The following is a 15,510-nucleotide window of genomic DNA, read 5'->3' as shown; positions in this document are numbered from 1 at the left end:
ACATTTCTCTATTCCACTGCAGCTGGTTATCCTCTGTGATCTGACAGTTTTCTTACACGGCTTTTCAAATATCAGGTCTTTATGTCAATTAGTAATGAAGTATGCCATGTAAGGAGAGGTCTGTGTTTGAATTGGAATGTGGGTCTTCAGGAAAGGTAAGACAGACATTCATATGGTTAAGCAGCAGCGTCATAAACCAAGATTTTACTATATTGGCCCACGTTTAAGCTAGAGCTCCTCCACTAGGTGATCATCCATCGAGCCCAGTTATAACATTCACATTATGCATGTGTTCAGCACTAGTGGGCAGTCATACAATCTACCCATTAATGCTCTTTTCTAGCATTGTTACATGGAAGATTTAGCTCATTTTTTAAAATGTATTTTGTTGCTTTCATAACTTTGCCACTCTAGCTGGGTAAAATGTCATCTACAGATTACCATCCAGATGTGAAATATATGAATTTTCTTTTTGTTTGATAGTGAACAGTGGTAGCAACGGATTATACAACAATTATTTACTTTTGTCCTTTTCTTTAAACAAATCAAGCAGCCAAAAGAATTTTTTAGTCATTTGAGACATATTTTGTTGCCCCAGAAATGTTTTAGATGTTAAAAATAAAAAACATTAAAGTGTTATTATTCAGTATATAGTAAATTATTTTCCATTTTATAAAAGGCATTTTCTCACTTGAAATAAATTAGACCCTTGCAAAAAAGTTTTACAATAGAAAAATACTTTGCAACATAACTCTGTTTTAAAATATCAGATATCATCAATAGAATTTCTAAAAATTCTAAATTTATTCCAACTCAAAAATAAATAATTTTGGAGGTATAGAATATATAGAGAAAATAATTGCTTACTTAGAAATTGTTCTACTTATTGGAAAATCTTTCTCACATAAAAATCAAGACTCTGAAGGGATATTCAAATACTTAATTTGTAGGATGTGAATCATACATAATGGGATTTTCAATTAAGAACCTATGCCTTAAATATTGGTGAGTCAGCAAGAAATGCTGTGCAGTATCCATTATTGAATCATACAGAGGTACTTGGCTTATTCATTGCCCTGTCAAAATCTGCAACACAGACAGAGCAAACAAGCCCTTTCAATTGTTCTCTTGTTTTAAAGGAGTTACTGCTAAGGCTCAGGTCTAAAATCAGACATAATATTATATCCAGCTGTGGGTGTCCATGCTACACTGTGCCTTCCATTACTTTTGCCTGCTTACTCCATTCTCAAACACAGGCAGGACCCTGGCATTTACAAGAAGCTGGCTTCTGGAATGATTTCAGTGTTATTACTATTAACAAAATCAGTGCTATTGCAGTTTGTGCTATCCTGGTGATCTAGAGTTGGCTTGAGAAGTGAATTTTACTTCTATAAAAATGGCAAGATTTTTTTGGAGAAAAAAGTCATCCTGAATTGGGATGAAAAGCCAAAATTGCAAAAACGTTTGTAGAAATGAAATTCTCTAATATTTTGTGTTAGAAATACCATATCATTCCATAGCAGAAACATTACAAAATATGCTCCTAGCATCCCAGGCTGTGTTGGAGACTCAAAGGCCTGGAAACCAGCAACTAGGCAGGACTGCCATCTGAAAACCAAACATGTTTCCACTGATGTGGGCCCAGTGGGGGAAATAAGAAATGACATATAGGTAGAATTAAGCAGCAGATCTAAACTTTTATTCAATTGTAGCATAGGAGAGGGGTGCTACTCCCACATTGCTCACACTTTCCTCAAACAAGTATTTAATTGGTTCCAGTGCAAAGGCTGCAGGACTCCTAGCTATATAACCTACAACTCAGGGTAATCTCTCCTTAGCCTGCCCTTGACCCCTTCCCCTCCCCCCCCCCCCCCCTCCGCCTCCTTCCCCACAATTCAGCTTTCTCTACTCTGGTATATACTAGTTATTTTGAAAAAAATTCCCCTTTTTCGAAATAACAAGCTGCACATCCACAATGCCAAGCCTTTTATTTCGAAATAGTGGGCGTGTTATTTTGAAATAACTCCTGCTTTTCATAAGGAATTAATAAGGAATAATGCTTATTTTGAAATAGTTATTTCAAAATAGTGTTAGGGTATGTCTAGACTACAGGGTTTTTTTCGAAAAAGTGCCCTTTTTTCGAAAAAACTTCCCTTGTGTCTAGACTGCTGCCATGTTCTTTTGAAAGTAAATCAAAAGAACACGGCAGTTTTTTCGACAATGGAAAACCTTGTTTTCTGAGGAATAACTCTTTTTCAAAAGTGCCCTTTGAAAAAAGGCGCTATGTAATGCAAACTGTGCTTTTTTGAAAGAGAGCATTCAGGCTGCCTAGGTGCTCTCTTTCAAAAAAGTGGCTTGCTTTTTCGAAAGTACTGATTGTAGTCTAGATGCTCTTTTTCAAAAGAGGCTTTTTCGAAAGTATCTTTCGAAAAGCATCTTTCGAAAGAGGTGTGCAGTCTAGATGTCTGTGTGTTGGTACTCAGCTGCTGTTATTTCAAAATAATTGGTCTCCAGAGGCCTCTCACAGCTGTACTTACCCCTGACAACTCCAATGCTCCCCTTCTCCTGCAAAGTTTAAAGCTGTAGGCAGAAGGGAAAGAGCTTATGGCACCAGGACAGCCTTGCAGCCCTGTGTCACACAACACCCTGCGTAGGAGCCATGGCTGACCCCAGCACTCCCTCTCCTCCCCCTCATGGCTGCCACCACTCCTGCAGCAACCTCTGATGCCCCTGGCCAGGGACAAAAGAGGGTACTGGCCTGGACTGCTATGGAGATCCTGGACCTTGGCGAGATCTGGGGGGAGGAGACTAACCTCCAGGATCTCCGCACCAAGAGGAGGAGTACCAATGTGCATGGCCAGGTGGCTACCACCCTGGCAAAAAAAGGACACCAGATCCACGTGAAAATAAAAGATTTCCAGCTGGCCTACACTAAGGCCAGAGAGCAGAGTGAACGCTCTGGGGTGGCTCCTCACATGTGCTGCTTCTATGAGCATCTGGATGCCATCTGGAGGAGGGAGTGTCACTCCCCTCCCCCTGTTTTGTCCTCAATTTCGACCAGGACATGCCCGGCATCAGCTTCCACGAGGGCAGGGTTGTGGAGCAGGAGGACAAGGGGAAGGAAAATGAAGAAGAGCAGGTCAGACAGGACACTATGCCTGCCAGTCAGGAGCTGATCCTCAGCCTTCAGCATGTGCTGAAATGTAAAACAAAAATTAGAGTGGGTGCTAATCTTGACTACTTTATACAATTTACAAAACCATTTCCATTATAACCTGTTCATTGAGGGGTGTTCCTGGGGTGCTCCACTCGGGTCTCGGTGCAACCTCGCGCCACTGATCGAAGGTTTTTGGGGAGCAATGCCCCTTATGCTGGGCCTGCACACACAGCATCTTGCGCGCCTGCCACTTGCTGAGTTCATGCGCAGCGCGAGGCCTGTCGCTTCCTTTTCTACCATCCTCAGCTGAAGACGGAATCAGAGCAGCGCTCTTCTTTCTGACAGGAAAAACAAAGGAATACCGTAGTTAGTGTAGCGTTTCTTCATAGTTTAGTCAGTTAAAGACAGTTTTCAACATTTGCTTTAAAAAAAAAAGAGAGAACCGCCACCACAGCTTTTTCCTTCAACATGCCGGGTTCCCCCAGCTTTAAAAGATGCGACCCATGTCAGGATGCGATGCCTATTTCTGATGGCCATGCCTCCTGCGTTAAATGCCTGGGAGAGACTCATGCAGCACATAAAGGCCCGCACTGTCAGAACATGGCAACTAGAGCCAGAGAAGGCAGCGAAATGTGGCTCAAAAACCTCCTCTGTGAGAAGCCCCTACAACCACCACAGGACAAATCTGAGGAGATGTGGGGATAGCAAAAGTCTGTTGACAGGGCTGCTTCACTACCCCATAAAAGCTCACAAGCTTTGCAGGTTTCTCTGGCATGCTCGTTACCAGCGTTGCTCCGAGCCTCTTATTCCCCAGTGCCATTAGTCTCTGACACCGTGGAGAAAAGCAAGTCTGCACGAGCCAGGAGATCTGAGTCAGAACCTACGCGCTCTGCGCCGGTCGATGCCGCTGAGACAGTGGCACCTACAAAGCTGCATATTCCACCACTGCCGGCTCCCACGGGCACCTCCACAGTGTCTGAACAAGCCATCCCTAGTCAGCCCAAACTCGACCACACTCCAGCACCACAGCATAAAAAAGCGCTGCACATGACACGTCACTTACAAAAATCCCCACAGCCAGGCACACTGCTCAGATCAGGAGCCTGCTCACCATGCTCCTTATTGGTGTCTCATGCCCAGGGACACACTCATATGACAGAAAGGGCTCCCTATTCTCCTACGGTGTTCTCACCACGAACTGATGGTGGCAGTGGACACGAGTAGATTTTCATCGTGCCATTCCTCCCCATTGGGATCAGTGGCTTCCTGGCATTTATATCAGGATCATTCCCTACAACAACATCTCCCATGGCCTAGCCAGTTGTATATGTATCCTCCACAGCAATTTCAGCCTCAGTGATCCCGTTGGGAACCATGGCAGGGGTACTGGCCACATTCCTCCCATGCTTACCACCCAAGAGATACAGCATCTGCATTACCACAGCACACAACTATGCGCTCCCCAGCTACACCCCCACATTCCTCACTGTCTCACTCACCCTCAGTAATAACACAAGCTGGCTCCAATGACAATGGTAACTTACCTCACTTGGACTCAGAGAGTTCTTCACACATTCCCAGATCCTCTAGACCAGATGAGGCAGTTTTCCAGGTATTGCCCTCTCCACCAGCAGCTAAAACAATTTCAAGAATTGTTTAAACGGGTAGCTCAGTCACAGGACACTACACTCCAAGAGGTACAAGACAAGCAATACAAATTACTGATGATACAACAACACACAGCATCCTCAAAGATAACTTCGTTAATGGGTAAGGCTATCTTGGAACCATCAGAGGTGCTTTGGCAAACTCCAGCCTCTATATCACCATCAAATTGCAGGGCGGACAGAAAACATTTCGTTCCAGTAAAAGACATGGGCTTCCTCTTTGCACATCCCCAACCAAACTCACTAGTTGTAGACTCGATTAATCACAGGCCTGAAAACTCACAATTTATGTCTACATCCCGAGACAAAGAGCATAAGCAGCTCAGGATATCGGATTATACAGCCCTCCTGGCTAACTATGATCATGTGAACTATGCTAAACTACAGGACCTGCTACAGGACCTTCCTGAGAATGAGAGGCCAGTCCATTATTAAGGAGGGTTTATATATAGCAAAAACGGCATTCCACGAGGAGTACAGCTAGTTCGGATTAGAAGCCTAATCCGAACTAGCTACTCCGTGCCGCGTGTAGCCGCGCGGCACGGGGTTCGAACTAGCCGGGATTTAAAAATGGCGGCGCCCGGCTTATGCAAATGAATCCCGGGAAATTCAAATCCCGGGCTTCATTTGCAAGTGCGGTATGCCTACATTACCCTCCTAGTTCGAATTAGGAGGGTAGTGTAGACATACCCACAGTGACATGAGCCAAATCCCTGCAAGCTGCATGGAAACTTTTTAAAGACACCATAATAGAGATCCAAATTAAATGTATACCCCAAATTAAAAAACATAGAAAGAGACCTAAAAAAGAGTCACCATGGCTTAACCACTATGTAAAAGAAGCAGTGAGGGACAAAAAGGCATCTTTCAAGAAATGGAAAGATGACCAGTAAGATAAATAAAAAGGAACATAAACACTGTCAAATTAAGTGTAAAACTGTAATAAGAAAAGCAAAAAAAGATTTTGAGGAACAGCTAGCCAAAAACTCAAAAAACAATAGCAAAATGTTTTTGAAGTACATCAGAAGCAGGAAGCCTGCTAAAAAACCAGTGGGTCCCCTGGATAATCGACATACAAAAGGAACAATCAAGGACGATAAAGCCATTGTGGAGAAGCTAAATGATGTCTTTGCATCAGTCTTCACGGCTGAGGATGTTGGGGAGATTCCCAAAACTGCACCCTCCTTTGTGGGAGATGAATCTGAGGAACTGTCCTGAATTGAAGTGTCATTAGAGGAGGTTTTGGAACAAATAGAAAAGCTTAACATGAACAAATCACTGGGACCGGATGGCATTCACCCAAGGGTTCTAAAAGAGCTCAAATGGGAAATTGCAGAATTGTTAACTGTGGTTTGTAATCTATCCCTTAAATCGGCTTCCGTAGCTACTGACTGGAAGATAGCTAACGTGACACCAATATTTAAAAAGGACTCTAGAGATGATCCTGGCAATTACAGACCAGTAAGTCTAACGTCGGTACTGGGCAAATTAGTCAAACAATAGTTAAGAATAAAATTGTTAGGCACGTAGAATTGTTGGACAAAAGTCAACGTGGTTTCTGTAAAGGGAAATCATGTCTTACTAATCTATTAGGGGTCAACAAGCATGCGGACAAGGGGGATCCAGTAGATATAGTATACTTAGATTTTCAGAAAGCCTTTGACAAAGTCCCTCACCAAAGGCTCTTGTGTAATTTACATTGTCATGGGATAAGAGGGAAGGTCCTTTCATGGATTGAGAACTGATTAAAAGACAGGAAACAAAGGGTAGGAATAAATGGTAAATTTTCAGAATGGAGATGGGTAACTAGTGGTGTCCCCCAAGGGTCAGTCCTAGGACCAATCCTATTCAACTTATTCATAAATGATCTAGAGAAAGGGGCAAGCAGTGAGGTAGTAAAGTTTGTGGATGATACTAAACTGTTTAAGATAGTCATGACAGAAGCAGACTGTGAAGAACTTCAAAAAGATCTCACCAAACTGAGTGATTGGGCAACAAAATGACAAATTAAATTTAATGTGGATAAGTGTAAAGTAATGCACGTTGGAAAAAATAACCCCAACTATACATATAATATGATGGGGGCTAATTTGGCTACGACAAATCAGGAAAGAGATCTTGGTGTTATCATGGATAGTTCTCTCAAAACGTCCACACAGTGTGCTGCAGCAGTCAAAAAGGCAAATAGAATGTTACCTCAAAAAAGATATTTTGGCCTTGGAAAGGGTTCAGAAAAGGACAGCTAAAATGATTAGGGGTTTGGAACAGGTCCCATATGAAGAGAGGCTAAAGCAACTGGGACTTTTCAGTTTGGAAAAGAGGAGACTGAGGGGGGGGGATATGATCGAGGTCTATAAAATCATGAGTGGTGTGGAGAGGGGGAATAAAGAAAAGTTCTTCATTAATTCCCATAATATAAGGACTAGAGGACACCAAATTAAATTAATGGGTAGCAGTTTTAAAACTAATAAGCAAAAGTTCTTCACACAGCGTGTAGTCAACCTGTGGAACTCCTTGCCAGAGGAGGCTATGAAGGCTAGAACTATAACGGAGTTCAAAGAGAAGCTAGATAAATTCGTGGAGGTTAGGTCCATAAAAGGCTATTAGCCAGGGGGTAGGAATGGTGTCCCTGGCCTCTGTTTGTCAGAGGCTGGAGAAGGATGGCAGGAGACAAATCACTTGATCATTGTCTTCAGACTACCCCTTCCAGGGCACCTGGTGCTGGCTACTGTCGGCAGACAGGCTACTGGGCTAGATGGACCTTTGGTCTGACCCAGTGCAGCCATTCTTATGTTCTTAGATCAACCCATTCCTCTCCCCATGGTGCCAAAACTCCTAACGCAGCACCATGGTAGAACATTCCATCTGAACATCAAAACTCTGAAACTCACAGCATGGCTTCTCCATGGTTCCAGAATGAAGAACTTGCCTATTTGAACAGGGTCAAACACATCCTACTGAACAGTCGACAGCCCTCCACAAGAAGCACCTACCAAAACAAATGGACATGTTTTCAACAGTGGTGCATGACTCGCCGCTTACACCCCCATACTGCCCCAATACCTACTGGCTGGAGTATCTCATGGTCCTCAGTGATACAGGTCTCTCTATCAGCTTGATCCATGTCCACTTGGTGGCAGTCATGGCATTCTATGAACCTGTGGACGACCTCTCTCTTCACACATTCAATGTTGAAGCAATTTCTCACAGCCCTGCAGAAAACGCTCCCAAACCTGGGCCCCCTGGTGCCACCGTGGGACTTGAACTTGGTTCTTGAACACTCACCAGGCCACCCTTTGAACCACTAGCCACTACATCACCACAATACCTGTCCATGAAGGTGGCCTTCACAGTGGCAATAACATCAGCTAGATGTGTAGGCCAAATTGCAGCCCTCATGGCCTATCCACCTTTCGCTACCTTTACAAAAGATAAAGTTATACTCCAGCCTCACCCAAAGTTCCTCCCGAAGGTCATATCCAACTTCCACCTAAATGAACCCATTTACTTACCTGTATATTTTCCTAAGCCTCATACCTCCTCCAAGGAGTGATTGCCTTCTACCTGGATAGAACTAGAGGTACCAGAAAATTGGATAGACTCTTCATTGCTTGGTCAGGGCCACATATGGGAACAGCCATCACAGATTATTAGGGCTCACTCCACATGTGCAATGGCCACAACAACGGTCTTCCTAAATAACGTACCATTTGTGGACAATTGTAGCGCATATAAATGGAATTCCAGCTGCATATACACAGCTTTATGAACTTCGTGGAAATCAGCTACCACAGATTATTAGGGCTCACTCCACGCATGTGATAGCCACAACAACAGCCTTTCTAAATAATGTACCATTGGTGGACATTTGTAGAACAACTATATGGTCTTCCCATCACACTTTTGCACAACATTACACCCTACAGAAAGGGCCTCCACATCTCTGGCAGATGTGGTCCTTCCTCTAAATAAATGACTCCAATGCCCACCACCATCTGGCGGGTACTGCTACTGAGTCACCTTAGTGGCGTGCCCACAGGGACACCACTTGATGAAGAAGTTACTCACCGTGTGCACTAACAATGGTTCTTCGAGATGTGTGTCCCTGTGGGTGCTCCACTACCCTCCTTTCCTCCCCTCTGCTTGGAGTCTTTAAGGGGCTTCAGGTAGAAAACGAACAGAGGGAGCTTGCACCACATGTGCACTTGGCAAACGGCAGGAATGCAAGACACTGGGTGGGCAGGCGAGGTGCGAGGGGAACCGAAACCTGAGTGGTGCACCCACAGGGATGCACATCTTGAAGAACCATCGTTACTGCACAGGGTGAGTAACTTCTTTTCAGTTGATCAAAACATTTAACAACATGGACCTTTGGGTGCAAAACTCTGCAGAATTGTCTTTGTCGGAAAGTGAATTTTGAGTTATGTGAAACGGGAAAATACATTCTTCCCATTGCACAATAATTATTGCAACTTTTGACTAGAAGAGATCAGGATAGCTCTAAAGTTGCTAAATTTTGAAAAAATTAATCTTGGCATGGCAGGGCTAATACTCTATCTCACAGTGTGTGTGTCTGCATTATTATCTGAAGCTCTGCATTATGTGAGTCCATTCTTTGCCCCCAGCATGAGATTCGGGTTTCAGATAATATGTAAGTTTACCCAACCTCTGTGAGGAACAATTATTGGATAATGGGCTAGAAGACTGAGGTAGAATATGATCCAACGGATGGAAGTTGAAGCTAGACAATGCAGACTTAAAATAAGGGGTACATTTTAATAGTGACAGTAATTAACCATTGGAACAATTTACCAAGGGTTGTGGAAGATTCTCCATCTCTAGAAATTTTTAAGTCAAGATGATATTTTTCTAAAAAAGAGAAGCACTAGTTAAAGTAGAAATTCATTCAGGGAAGTTCTATGGCCTGTGTTTTACAGGAAGTTGGACTAGATGATCACAGTGGTCCCTTCTGATGAACAGAATGGGGATTTCCTACATCCTAGTACAATGCCTTAAACAGAAAAAAGCATCCTTTTTTTTATAATCCTCTTCTTTATTCATTGTCCATCCTGCATACTATAGGCCAGCATCCTATTGAAGAAAAGGCATATTACTACACCATTGAAGAGTATAACAAAGTCAAACTTAAAGTTCTTTTAGAATAACAAGTAGTCCTGTAGCACCTAAGGGTATATCTATACTACATGACTCCGTCAACGGAGCCATGTAAACTAGTTTACCTGACATAGTCAGTGAAGTGGGGATTTAAATAATCCCCGGTAAATTCAAATAAAAATGGCCGCCGCGGTGTGCTGACAATCAACTGATCCAGCACAGCGCGGCAGTCTAGATGCAGATCGGTTGACAAGGGAAGTCTTTGTCGACTGCTCCCTTATGCCTCGTGAAATTCTGGGGATTTCAAAGTTTCAAACCCTCATAACTGCTACTATATTATTTTACACACAGACACACACATAGATATACACACACAAACACTCCTCCCAGCCCAAAATGTTTTGAGGTAAGTTTGGTGACATAATTATTTTTCTTCAACATAAAACCTTGAAACATATCAAGTTTCAGTCTTTAATAAATACAGACAGTGAAAACATAGGTACATAGGATGGATAATGACCAAAGGTCCATCTAGCACTGTATTGTGTTTTCCAACAGTGGCCAATCCCACATGCCTCAGAGGGAATGACTAGAAGAGGTAATCTCCTCTGTTATCCACTCCCAGCTTCCGACAAACAGGCTAAGGACATCATCCTTGCCAGTCCTGGCTAATAGCCATAGATTAATCTAACCTCCATGTGGGTTTTTTTTGAACCTCTGTTATAGTCTTGACTTTCACAACATCCTCTGGCAAGGAGTTCCATAGGTTGTGTGAAGATGTACTCCCTTTTGTTTGTTTTAAACCTTCTGCCTATTAATTTTATTTGGTGACCCTTAGTTCTTGTATTATGAAAAGGAATAAATAACTCTTTATTCTTTTTCTCCACACCAGTCATGATTTTAAAGACCTGCATAATTTTCCTCCCTGAGTCAGCACTTTTACAAGATGAAAAGTTCCAGTTTTATTAATTTCTCCTTGTATGGCAGCCGTTCCATACCCCCTAATCATTTTGTTGCCCTTTTCTGAACCTTTTCCAATTACAATATATATTTTTGAGATGAGGTGACCACATCTGCATGCAGTATTTAAATGTGGGTATAATGGGGCCAGAGGGTGCCATTATAATGTGAATGGAGACTATTAGCTTTGCAAATTATAAGAATAACTGCAAAAGGTCACATTCACTGAATCATAGTGATACCTTGCTTTACAATAGCAGAAAACAATCATAGCAATGTAACTGTCTGTCTTGTCAGGTGCCAAGAGCTAAACTATAAAACATCGGAAGGCCTAGCCATCATTTCAACATCTACACATTTCAGTTCATATTAAACAAAGTCTTGCCTTGTTACTTGAACTGAAAGATTTCATTTCTGTGCGTTAACAATGAGTCTGCAATTTGCCCTTAGCACCAATATGCTTATTTTATTGTATCAGGGCTTGCTAGTCCTAGTGCTGGTAGCAATGGGCCACTTGTGAAGGCTGGAACATAGATGTTTAGTGCTACATATATAACCCCATGATCGGTATATCTAGTCTTCTCCCTTACATTGGAACAGAGGTAGAGCGCAGAATATATTGCTAATGATGTACACATAGCTTATTGACTGGCCTACAACAGCAAGATTTAATCATAGGTTTCAGAACATGGTACCTGGAGGCAAAGAGATGGGACTGAACACAGTTGGGTAGATGGTTTGTGCAGGACATCTTTGAACTGATTGCCCCGTGATCCTGCAAGTCTTTCTATCATGTCCCTTTGAACTGCCCCGTCTATCAGTCATGGCAAACATAATCTGCCATCAACTCCCAGTCATGTTTGCTTCTGCTCCAGGTCCTCTTTATCTTGCATCCATCCCTACATCTTCTCACTGATACCAATGTTGTGGTGCATGTCTGAATGACCAGAGCAATCCTTATTAGAGCAGTGTAAATGACTGATGTTTTTGGTTCTTTGGGAGTTCAATAAAAAAATTGGTTCTCCCGGAATCAAAACCAAAAATGAAATATTTCATTCTTGGTATTTTAAAACTATTTTCAAGAAAAGAGGAGGAAATGAAGAGTTAGATGCAGAAAACAACCAAGGGGGAAGTGCTGTTACCTTTTATAGCCAATCACCCAGTGGTGACAGTGTTCGCTTGGGATATAGATGACCCAGGTTCAAATGTCTGCTCCTTTCTCTAGAAAAGCTGTTCCACTTCACAGATTTTATTATTAATAATAATGCACAGACAGGAACTGGATACTCGGTGTCCTCACTTAGAAAGATTCTCACTTTCTGACCTAAAGACTACTTGAATATTTTACACAAAGTGGAACAGCTTCAACAGGAGAGATTGAGAGATCCACCCCAGAAAATCCTCTGGCTTAGTAGTTAGAAGAGTGCTCAGCACATTGTCTCCTCAGAAAACAGGCATCTTACTTGGGCAGTGGCAGACTTGGAATTGTTATTCTTGAACTTCTTGTAGCTCACCTGGAGCCCCTTTATATTCTTCCAGACATATTGTTACCATGTTCGGCCTACAGTTTCCAGCTTAGTCATCATGCTGCTGGGAATTCCTTTTCTGGAAATTCCAAAGTCATGGATTTGACTTGCTTGAGGCCAAAGGTTAACCAAGATTTTGGTATCAGCTTCTAGCCAGGTGGCTATATACTGATATATGGATTTCTTGTCAGGTTTTTTTTCTCGCTGCTTTATCATCAGATACTAGAGATGACCAAAGCTAACAGCCCTTCAAGTAGCGTGAGATGCTAAACAGAGCCATATGAAGACAGGCAACTTCTTAGTTAGAACACAGCACTGGGTGCCCTGGGGACTTGTGGATACAAATTGGTGGATCATCATCTACATACAGTAGTGATAGGTTGTGGCCACGTACGAGCATTGAAGGAAACCACAGTTAGCAAAAAAAACAACACAAGCTACTTAGTAGTCTGTCCTATACCTCAGAGAATGGTGGCTGTCTTGTGGTGAAGCATGACTACAGCATGACTGAGGGGTGTTTGTGTCTGAACACAAAGCATGTTAACAAGAAAACTAATGTTTCACAACAAGCTAAGTCTCTAGAGAAGACAAAAACTAGTCCCCCACACTTAAGTACTCTACCTCTATTCATACCTAAACATGTTAGCAGGGGTCTTCTGGAGATGGTAGATGGGCCATTCACACATGGGGCATTGGAGAATGACATTTATTCTACCAAATGAGTGATGGTACTTCATTTCATACTTTATTTCTTTAATTTCTTCATAGCCATTAGGGCTTCTTTTTACTTTCCATGACCTGGAAATACAGACCCAGATTCTCACCAGCCTTGTGTCTGCAGCAGTCAGTTAGAATACCTTCCTTTTGCACCCATGTTGTGAACACACATACAAAATGCGAAGAAGAGGTGAATCAGGCCCTATTGATTCTAGGTTTACTATTAAATTGCTACACTCAGAGCAGTTTTTGCCCTCAGCTTTATTGTGTTATAACCAGCTCCCCAAAATATTATACTTGCTGCTTTACTGTAGCCCGGGGATAATCATATCTAATCGTGATCCACTAATGCCTGCAAAAGTAACTATGGAATGGTCTACACCTCAGCTTTTGTAACTTCATTCAGAATTGTGAAAAAGACTCCTCCGCAGACTCACCCTGAGCAGTGTAAGTTACTTCAACCTAAGTGCTGTCCACACCCACGCTATATTGGTGGGAGACACTCTCCTGGCACCATAGGCTGTGTCTATACTGCCACTTTACTGCGCTGAAACTTTCTGGCTCAGGGATATAAAAAAAACAGATCCCCTAAGCGCAGCAAGCTACAGTGCTATAACCCGCCAGTGTAAATGTTCTCCCACAGCGCTGGGAGCTATGCTTCTCATTTAGGAGGCTTTCATGAACTGTGGAAGAGCTTTAATGCCACAGCAGCACTTTAATGTTTTCAGTATCGAATGAGCCACAACCTCCATCTCTCATCGAGGTGGAGTAATTATGCCAATAGGCGAGGGCTCTCCCATCAGCCCATTGTGTATATACCGGACAGGCTACAGTGATGCAGCTATATCCGTGCAGCTGTGCCACGATAGCCCGGTGGTGTAGACTTTCCCTGTAGTTATTTCAATCATGCTCTGCTTTTCCTATATTACGTTATATTACACTTCACTCCAAGATTCAGTACTGATGCATCTATTAGGATACTTCATATGTAACATAGTTTCCTGAGAATTTGGATAAAACAGATTTTTTAAGGAGAAAATTATTTTAGGAATTCTTTTCAAAAAGTCAGACTAGATCAGTGTTTCTCAACCAGTGGTATGAATACCCTCAGGGGTACTCAAGAGAAGTATGGGGGTATGTCAACAAAACTAAAATTTGGAGAAAACTGAATTTTTGTTTTAAGTTTTACAGCATTTTATAATTTTTGAACATTTTCCATCCAAAAATTTCATCGCTTGCCCTGCTACAATTAAGTTGTTTCACCAAATGTGTTGCAATGGTAGAAAATGTTTTTGTGTGTCTGAAAACGGAGGGTACTGGGAGTACTTAAAAAAATTATAAGGGGTACTTTATAAAAAAAGGTTGAGAAACACTGGACTAGATGATCTAATGGTTGTTCTGGCTTAAATTCTATGAAATTATTAAATCTTCAAGTGAACTAAATCATTGTTTAAGTTGTTACAAACAATGAAGTTTTTCCTTTTGCCAGTTAAAGTTAGTGCAGAAATCACAGTATTCCCCTTATTTAATAGATACCATTAATGTGATTAATAACCATCATCTTTTGTTAAGGAGGTAAAATCTGCCATCTTTTAAAGGGATTTTTCACAACTTAATGTGGATCCAGTGGCTTTATTCAGGGCTAGTATCTTGCTGCTCATTCCCAGCATCTTCACTGATGCTCAGGAATAGGGCTCCCCAGTGCTGCTCGCTGTTGCAGGAGGTATTTTCTTGCAATCCGCTGAGTTAAATGGAAATTTTACTGAAACTGTTCTCAGCAGAAATGATGGCTGAGGAAGCCTGGTTTTATTGTGTGCTTTGCAAACTGGTGAGAGGAACAGAGATGATATATGGTGCATAACGTATGAGCTAGTAAGAAATAAACCAGGTGCCATTCCTGAAGATTAAACCTTCTCTCAGGTATAGCATGCGGGTGCTTCCAGAGACATGCCGGGGGCTTGTAGTTATTGAGAGTTTTGCTACTTATTGCCATGGGAGCAAAAGAGGCCCAATTCTTAAACTTTTGGTAAGAGTTCAGTTACAAGGTCCCTAAAGCTCTGTAGACACTCTGTGCATGCACCAGGCCCCTGGTGAGGCCATCAGGTGGGAGGTGATTTGGCATGCTCTGTGTGTGCTGAGAAGGGGATCTGTGCCCTCTTTAAGAGGCTAGAAAGGAAGGCGTAGAGTGAGAGAGTTCAGGAACAGAACCTCTATATCTATTCTTAGGGGGGTCCACTGGTCCTCATTCCTAAAGAGAGCTTGCAAAGTGGCAGTGCCTGCTTATCTAGTTTACAATGGCCGCAGAGGACCTGTGATTTAGCCCTTCTTTTTGTTATTATTTATAGTGCGGTAACACCTAGTGGCCCAA

The sequence above is a fragment of the Pelodiscus sinensis genome, chromosome 2 (assembly GCF_052426305.1).
Source record: "Pelodiscus sinensis isolate ZL-2025 chromosome 2, ASM5242630v1, whole genome shotgun sequence".
NCBI lineage: Eukaryota > Metazoa > Chordata > Testudines > Trionychidae > Pelodiscus > Pelodiscus sinensis.
The sequence above is the reverse complement of the archived record's forward strand: the minus strand, read 5'-3'. Positions refer to the sequence as shown.